This window comes from Desmodus rotundus, chromosome 11, assembly GCF_022682495.2.
Source record: "Desmodus rotundus isolate HL8 chromosome 11, HLdesRot8A.1, whole genome shotgun sequence".
In the NCBI taxonomy this organism is placed as follows: domain Eukaryota; kingdom Metazoa; phylum Chordata; class Mammalia; order Chiroptera; family Phyllostomidae; genus Desmodus; species Desmodus rotundus.
In genome coordinates, this window is record NC_071397.1 from 97,992,697 (window position 1) to 98,001,852 (window position 9,156).

Genomic DNA, 9,156 nt, shown 5'->3' on the forward strand with positions numbered 1-9,156 from the left:
GCTGCTTTGAGGCTTGCTTTTGCTAGAATTCCCTCACCCTGAACTGAGACAGCAAATGTTCACTGCATATCTCTAAAGTAACTTCCTAAAATCTGTGCTAAACCTCCCAAGCATGGAGTGTAACCAGTTCAACCACTTTTCCCCTTGATCTGCAACATTCTTCTCTTTGAAGTAATTAGCAACATTCTTTCCTGTGTTATCTGTAAAAGGTAATCACCTACAGTGAACGGTGCATAGTAAATGAGGACCATCCTCAATGTAATATACCCAGAAAATCAATAAAAGCCTGTCCAGGCTGGGGTCAAGGCCCTCTCTCATTTAGAGAGCAGCGATGCCGTCCCTTTTTCTCCACAGGATTTCTGCAGTCCCTGTGAATTTGTTCATCACAGCCACAACACACGGACCCCACTGGCCAGAGTCCACATCACCTGGACACATGCTTTTCTCCTCAAATTGGCTTAGAATATGTGTAACTCTTCTCAAGTGGGGTCTCCAAGAAAATGAGAAGACAAGCCACAGACAGGAAGAAAATATTTGCAAAACACATATCTGATAAAGGACTATTATCCAAAATGTATGAAGAACTCTATACTTAACACTAAGAGCACGAACAACCTGATTTTAATATGAGACAAAGATCTGAACAGACAGCTCACCAAAGACGATACAAGGCTGGCACACACGCCTGTGCAAAGATGCTCCACTTCACATGTCATCAGGGAAACGCAACTTAAAGCAACGATGAGATATGACTCCACATCTTTTAGAAAGGCTAAAATCCAGAACACGGACAACACCAAGTGCTGGTGAGGATGTGGAGAACCAGAACTCTCTCTCATCGGTGGTGGGAGTGCAGAATGGTGCAGCCACTGTGGAAGGCAGTTTAGCAGTGTCTTACAAAACTAAACATACCCTAACACACAACCCAGCAACTGCACTCCTTAATACTTAGCCAAACGAACTGAAAATGTATCCCCACATAAAACCCGCACCCAGGTGTTGATAGCAGCCTTATTCCTAATTGCCAAAACTTGAAAGCAACCAAGCAGGCGGACGCGTACACTGTGGTCCGTCCAGACAATGGAATATTGAGCGGCTCTAAAAAGAAATGAACCACGGAGCCATGAAAAGACATGGGAGAACATTAAGTGCATATTACTAGGTGAAAAAAAGCCAATCTGAAAAGGCAACATTCTGTGTGATTGCAACAATATGATAAGACATCCTGAAAAAGGCAAAACTAAGGGGACAGTGGAAATGTGGTGGGGGGACAAACGGGCAGAGCAGGGAGGATGTTTGGGGCAGTGAAACCACTCTGTGTGACACAGTAATGGTGGACACGGGCCATTATACACAGGTCCAAACCCGCAGAATGCACAACAGTGAGCTCCAGCCTGAACCAGGGGCTCTGGCTGATGATGAGGTGTCACTGCAGGTTCACTGATCATCACCTGCGCCCCACCCCGGGGCCACGTTGAGAGTGGGAGGCTGTGCATGGGGTGGGTGGGGAGGGGTGTGTACAGGAATTCTGTGTTTCTGCTCAATTTTGCTGTGAACCTAATATTGCTCTAAAAATAAAGTGTATTAATTTTTTTAAGGATACATCTATAATTTTGTCATAAAACCATGCTTTTGGCATCAGTAGTCGATTACCAACCGTGACAGCAGAGCTGCTCTAATGCAGCAGTTGCGTCCCCTGCTCCCTGAACCGAAGTTTAAGTCACATACCTACAAGTGACCCACACTCACTGATGCCACAAGCCCCGTTGCACAGACCTTTTAGGGGAGAGCTGATGCTAAGGGGCTAGAGTAGATGTTGATAAGACTACAAAAGTTCCCTTAAGGGGCCTTGTTTCTTCTCCCTCCCCCTAACTTACTCTGCTTTAAAAGAATCAAATGACTTAGAGCTCATCTGGATAGAAGCACCACCTGAGGTGCATCACGCGTAGTTCCTGCTAAAACTCAGTACCCGTGCAACGCACGCTTACACCACAGGCAAAGGGAATGATCACTCTAGTTTTAAACTCCTGCATTAGAGGCTCTTAAAGAAATAGAAGCATTCCATCAAGTTTGCCTTGATGGTGATATCGCTGTACCTTTGTTGGTGGGTCACCTTCTGTGCTGCGTTTGCTTCCGAGGGATCTTCCAATACATTTCCAATTTTCCCTTCTTATAGTGTCCTTTCCTTTAGCCGAGATCTCACATAACTCTGATGTTTTATTAAGAATGTCCTGCTTGGTGTCATAGTGGTTTTCTAGCATATCCTTGTAGATATCCATGAGGAAGGCATTTAGGCAGGGGAACTGTGATTTGGTTGTAAATCAAGTAATTGATTGAGCAGATTGGAATAATTGGAAAGACCAAGGCCCTACAAAATCCCTCTCAAATCGTGTCATGCACTTGCACTATGTGGCATTAGTGTGACCATTTCCACAGTGTATTGGACTTCTCTCTCCAACACAGTACATCATCGTAGCCAACGGTGGGAGAAATTGCAAAGTATCTCTGGTTCCAGACAGAGGCATTTCTCACGTCCTCTTTAAGGAGTTGGTCCAAAGAAGGGGAAGGATTGCCAAGGAACATGTACAAAGGACCTGTGAACAAAGCCAGAGGGGGAAAGGATTGAGGGTGGGAGGTGGGGGAGGGTGGGGAAAGGGAGAGAGGTGGCAGGAAAATGGAGACAACTGTACTTGAACAACAATTTTACAAAAAGAAGTTGGTCCACATACTGCAGCTCAGTACCCCAAAGTTTACATTCCCGAATAACCCGCTGTCGGTGTCGCCAGGCATGATAAGTCTTCGCATCCTGACTAAGAACATCAGCGATAAACTCAAGCTCCTGAGATGGATCTTTTAGCCATTCCACTAATCATCACTGATGATGCCGAACTTGATAGTTTGGGGGCTGCTCTTCAACTATTACAGTGAAGTTCATTTCCACATGTAGGTCCCTTTGAAGTGACTTTAAGAGAACTCTCTGAAAATGCCACACTGTATAATTAGTACATTTAACTCAATAGGTTAGTTTAAAAGCTCATTCACTTCTTTCAGAATGGCCTGGAAGTAATCATAAATAGCTCCACATTTTTCACTACAAGTGATCTGGACTGCGGGATCGAGGCCACCTTTCTGCACACTGGGTCCCGATCAGCGCACAGCGCTCTATCACTCTACAGGGCATAGGCGGGTGCGTCAGGCTCAGGGGCCTGTCGTCCTTTGGGACACCACCACTTCTCTGGCCTCAGCAGTCATCACTTCTTGCTGCTGCTGGGGAGGAGGAGGTTGCAGCTGGGGTAGTGGCGACTCCAGGCTACAGGCTTTGCAGCCCTATGTGGTCTCCCGGATGCCCACTGGCGGCTATCCTAATATTTTCAAAGAGGAAAAGAGTCTCTGCCATCTCCAACAGCCGATACCCAAGATCACCATAGAAGCCAACATTCCAATGAAAGGAGAAAAGACCAAGGCTCTTGCAGGAAAGGTTTTACTGGGCCAGTCCTGGAAATTATCTACATTGATTCCATTGCCTAGAGCTCCAGCATGTGGTCTTATGTAGCTGCAGGGAAGGCTGGGAAATGTAGTCTAACCACATACCCGAGAAGAAAAGGAACCAAGTCTAGTGAACATCTGGCACGTCTCCCCAGAAAGCCCTATTCATGAAGTCACTGTGTATGCAACCCACTAAGTTTTCCATTCCCAAGCTGTATTAATTACCCAGACCTCCAAAATTAACAAATGATTACTCATATTTGGGCTTTTAATGGAACACATATGTTTTGTAAGTTTCCTTATTGTTGTCAACTTCAAGGCAAGTCTTGCATCTAATGAAAATCCTGAATTGTAAATGTTTTCAACAAGTAGGGCATTATTTATGGAAATTATTATCAGAAGTTTAATAGTGTACAATGGGCCTCTGGTATGCTGCATCACTATAAAAAGAAGGAAAATTAAACCAACTGTAGCAAGGGTCACAGCAGGCAAATTTTCCAAGAGAATACATCAGGACACTCCTTGGCAGATGACGCCAGCCCAAGGCACAGGCCCATGGCGTGGCCCCAGGTCAGCAGCCTGCTGTCTTTTGGCCCCAGGTGCATAAAGAGAGTGTTTCAGGGCCCTTTGCTGGTTGATCAGCCAGTAGGTCCACATTCAAAGACTGCAAGGAGGCACCCCTCTGATCATCCTTTTCAAGGGGGGCCAATAAGATACCCCAATCTGTCTCTCTCAACTCTAAGCTACGAATTTAGGTTTTATCTTCAAAATAGCTCTCAAGTCCACCCACTTCTTCCCACCTCTGCCTCTATCATTATAAATCAAGCCGCCATCTTCTCATCTCTCACCTGGGCCATGCATTGGCCTTCTAAACAGGCCCTTACACTCATCCGTCCCATCCATCCTGTCCCATGGTTAAAACATGCAGCCATTTCCCATTGCTCTTAGAAAGCAAAACTCCAACCACGGCCCAGCAGCGCCTACATGGCTTCCTCCTACACTGCAGCCCTGTACCCTCCACAGCCCACCCCACTGTGACTCAGCCACACCGGCCCTTTTCCTGTCCCTTGTGCTCACCACACACAAGTTCTTCCCTTTGCCTGGCCCACTTCTCCCTCCCGCTCCCTCCTGATCTCAGCATCAACCTTTCTCCAGCAGGACCTTCTAAAGGTCCTTGAGCAGGTCATACCCCCCTCACACACCCTCACCACCCAGTACACAGCCCTTTTGCCACCACTGAGACAGAAACAGAAAGAAGTGGAAGGAGAAACATCAACGCACCAAACACCTAAGTTAATGCACTTACTTTATGTGAACATTCGAAATCACTATGAGCTTTCTCGTACCTTTGCTGAACCAAAAGAAAGACGGCGGGTTCTGTCATCTGCAATAACTGGGAGAAGAATGCATGCGTGTTCCACAAGAGAGGCTTTGTTCTGATGGACGACCTACGAGAACCCTTCTGGCTGTGGATTTTCCAAGTGCTCAAAGCAAATGCAATCTCATCTCATCCGGTTAGACTTGCCCACACTGCACACCTGTTGTTGACTATAAACTTTACCTAACACAGATACTAAAATAACCCATGTAGGAGTAGTAAGCCTTACAGATATCTGAGAAATTCAAAGTCAAGTTTTGAGTCAACGCTATATAATGTAAGGTAGTGGTCAAACTACAGGCTCTGTTGTCAGAAAAATCTGGAATTGTTATAAATATGAAATACATCTTAAAAGGCTACCATAGAGCCTAGAATACAGTCAGTTCTTAATAAACTATTATCTTTAAATAACAGCACATTTGCATTTCACTTTGGCATGTTCTAATACCACGTATAGCCCAACGCCCCACTATCTGCTTAATGATCCAGGGACAGAGGGCACTCTCCACCCACACTGCCTGGCTACAAGCCTCGGCGCCACCATCTACCAGCTGTGTGTCCTTGGGCAAGTCCCCTAACCTCTCTGAGCCTCCCTGTCCTTACACTGAAGAGGGAGACAATAACGGTACCGAGCGCACAGGATTGTTGTGGTGGTTAAATGAGTGAACCTATGCAAAGCACCAAAGGCGGTGCCTGGCACATCACGTGGGCTATGGAAACATAGTCATCACCTCAGAACAACCTTCTGGTCAATGACAGGCCACATATACGCTGGACGTCCCCTAAGATTGCAGTGGACCGAAAAAGTTCTGTCTCACAGTGACGTCACGGCTCTTGTCATGTCGTGGCACAACACACCCCTGGCGTATTAGGGGTGAGGCGGGTGCAAACACCCCCTCTGCGCTGCCAGTCACATAAAAGCGCAGCACACGCAATCACGTGCAGCACATGACACTCGACAATGATAATAAAACGACTATGGTACTGCTTTATGTATTTGCGTACTTTTATCACTATGGTAGCACATGCTCTTTCCACCAAAACTTTTGTGCAAGTTTTTTGTAAAACAGGAGCCCTCTGACGCTGGCAGCAGACCGCTACACCTCATGTTTGCCGAGTCCCTTGATTGCATCACTTTCCCTTGCAATTGTTTAACGGCCTGTTGTTTGGTACAGTAACATGTCACATGGGCTTGTAGCCTGGGAGAAACAGGCGATACCACACAGCCTGGGTGTGCAGTAGGTTCGTCCATCCAGGTGTGGCCAAGTGCGTCTCTGATGTTCTCGCAACAACAAAATTGCCTAAGGACACATTTCTCAGGAAGGATCCCCACCATTGTTGAGTCATGTGTGAAGGTATTGGATGCTATTATGGTTATTTCCCAACAGAAGAGAAACTAGGCCAACAAATAAAATATATGTCCAAAATACTGTATATTTTGGAAGCTCTTTCCCAAGGGAAAAAGAGCCAGAAATTGGGGTAGGAGCTTGAATAATATTTGTGTTTTCAATGGAGTTTTTAGTTTTAGGCCAAATAAAATGTGCATATTCCAAATGCTGAGAGTTTGAGTTCTGTAGCTGAAACTGTTCCCATATTTGAATAATTCATGAGACAAGGCTGGGATCCATGAGAACATACAGAATTGTTTCCAGTCAGTAACTGAGACTTAACGTGGTCAGATGGAACTGGACTTCATTTTTTCCCCCAAATACTTGTGCCACAATTTCATCTAGAAACTGGAGTGTCAGAGAGAGCGCGTGTGGTCAGTGGTTTATCAGCCATAATTAATCCGGCACCTTCCCGAGAGCAGACCCACCCCACATTCGAGACCAGTGCAATAGCGCCCCTGGTGGTACCCGAGATCCATCTCCTGCGTCAGTGGGGCTTGGACGGCACAGACCCACGGACGGAGCCTCTTCCAGCCTCCCACCACCCTCCAGCCCTCTTCCCCAGTCACCGCCTTCGAACCACCTCAGCCGCCCCAGCCTCCGAGACCAGCCAGCACCGGGTTTGACCTTAACTCCTCCTTACTGGACAAGCATGGGCGCCCAGGTTCGTCAGAACGACCCCACCGAGGTGGAGGCCCCGTCAATCCCCCGGTCAGCCTACACCTGCAGCCTCCCACACCTACCTCCCTCTGGGCTTGTTTCCATTGTGATGCTGTGTCTCTGGAGGGCCTGGGCCACTTCTTCCCCGAGGTGGCCGAGAAGAAGCACAAGGGCACCGAGCATCCCTTAAAGCTGCAAAACCAGTGCAGTGGCCACACCCTCTTCCAGGACATGCGGAAGCCATCCCAGATGAGGGGTGACCCTCAGGACACCAGGGAAGCCACCCTGGCCTTGGAGAAGAACCTGACCCAGGCCCTTTGGACCTGCAGGCCCGGGTTCTGCCTGCCCAGTCCCTGCCTGCCCAGCCCCTCAGCCTCACGACTTCCTGGAGAGCTGCATCCTGGGTGAGCAGGTGAAATGCGTCAAGAAGATGGGTGACACCTGGCTCCCTCTGCAGGCTGGGGGCCCCCTGGCTGGGCTGGGCAGGTGTCTCTTTGAGAGGCTCCCCTTCAAGCATGACCAGGAGCCTGAGGAGCCCAGAGGCCTTCGAGGGGCCCCTCTGCTCTCCTGGGGTCTGGCTCCGGCCTGAGCCTCTCCCTGCAATCACTAGACACCCACCCCAGAGCCCTCTCCCACACATTGGACCAAATGGAAACAGTAAAGCTTTTTGCAGCATTAATAAAAAAAGAAAGCAATACAGTGTCAACAACTTTGTTAGTCTTTCTGACTCTGCTTCTCCTTCTACATACCAGTAACTGAAGTGACCATCTCTGCCTCCCAAAGTCACCTGCATGATGTAACGAGCGTACACAAGAGTGAGACCCCTCTAGCACAGAGCCTGGCCAGGCGAGCACACCTGAGGTCTACATTTCCATCTCTCCCCTTGCCTCACAGGACGTGGCCTTTGCCAGCACTTGGGGCCTCGGGACATGACTGGGATCAGGCCCCACACAGGCCTGCAGAGAGCAGACAGCCTGGGGGGGGGGGGCCTGGGGGACCCAAGAAGGCCCAAGGTGACAGAGGGACCATGGGGCAAAGGATGTCTGAGGCACACTCAGGAGGGACAGGGTCTGCACCTAGGGTGGCCTGAGGTGGGACTGAGGCAGCAGGGGACCTTCCAGGGCATCCTGAAACGTGGTAGAGGAATAAGATGGCACGTCCCACCACGTCACTCCTGTTGTTTCTACAACGGTTAGCTTAGCTCTGTGAGCCTGTCGGGGCCACTGAGGCTGCTTTGAAAGGAGGCGCTGGAGAAGTGGGTGGCTTTCTTCGTTCCTTGTTGGGTGACTAACAGAGCGACCCTGTTTGGTTTCTGGTGTGGGATCCTGTGAATATTTTAAGAAAACTAGAAGACTTTTCATACAACCCAAAGCCTGTTTTTAAACTACTTAAGGGACCCTGGAGAAAAACACAGCCTCACTCTCTCTTCCAACCGAGCAAGAAAGCAAAGATGCCGCTTCCGCCCAAAACAGAGATGCCAACTTCAACCATGAAGCCATTCACTGACTCGGCTTAAAGCATGATCTCAAAAATCCTCAAGAGACAGAGCTAATGGCCCACGTGCCCACCTTGGTCAGGGGAAGAAAACAGAAAAGGAGCAGCCTTTGGTGGAATGAAACCCTTTGAATCCTGGGTGCATCACGGTACTGGGGGGCCCTCCTGTGCTGGATCCTGCAGTGGGAGCTCTGGCAGTGGTACAGGATCCAGAGAATCCAGCAGAGAGAAAGGCAAAGAACCGCCCAACTATATTTGCACCAGTCCCGGTAAACTTTCAAAAGCCAAGCAATGGCTGGGGCTTACCTCCTGTGTTCCCTGACCCGCACCCTCCCGGTCGGGGGTGAAACATAATTTGTGGACCTGTGAACATGTGGACATGTGTTCACGTCACAGTGAAAATTGTGTTTAATCATTCAGAGCTATAAGAACCTCACGATTGCTATAAACAGGGTTCAAATCAAATGAACTCCCTGCTGTAGACACCAGTGTCTCCAGCTGAAATATCCCTTTTTTAGTTGCCAGTTTCTGATTTATTATTACTTCTTCCCAAAAATCACTAAAACTGGAAGCTTGGTTTTGACCAGTCAGTAGCTTCTGAAGGAAGTCCGGCCTCAGTCCTTCCCTTATTTTCCAAAAATGCCATGACATCCCCAATATGCCATTCAGTCCACAAGGGCTTTGACACACACACACCTAGGAGACTGAGCCAAGAACAGGGTAACGTAACCAAGACATAGACACGTGAAA

The 9,156-nt window shown here is 48.3% G+C and overlaps 1 pseudogene; it reads right to left on the reverse strand.

The window, feature by feature from the left end:
• Positions 1-2,042: 2,042 nt before the first annotated feature.
• On the reverse strand, positions 2,043-4,389 carry LOC112297292 (protein farnesyltransferase/geranylgeranyltransferase type-1 subunit alpha pseudogene; annotated as a pseudogene).
• Between the last annotated feature and the right edge of the window lie 4,767 nt (positions 4,390-9,156).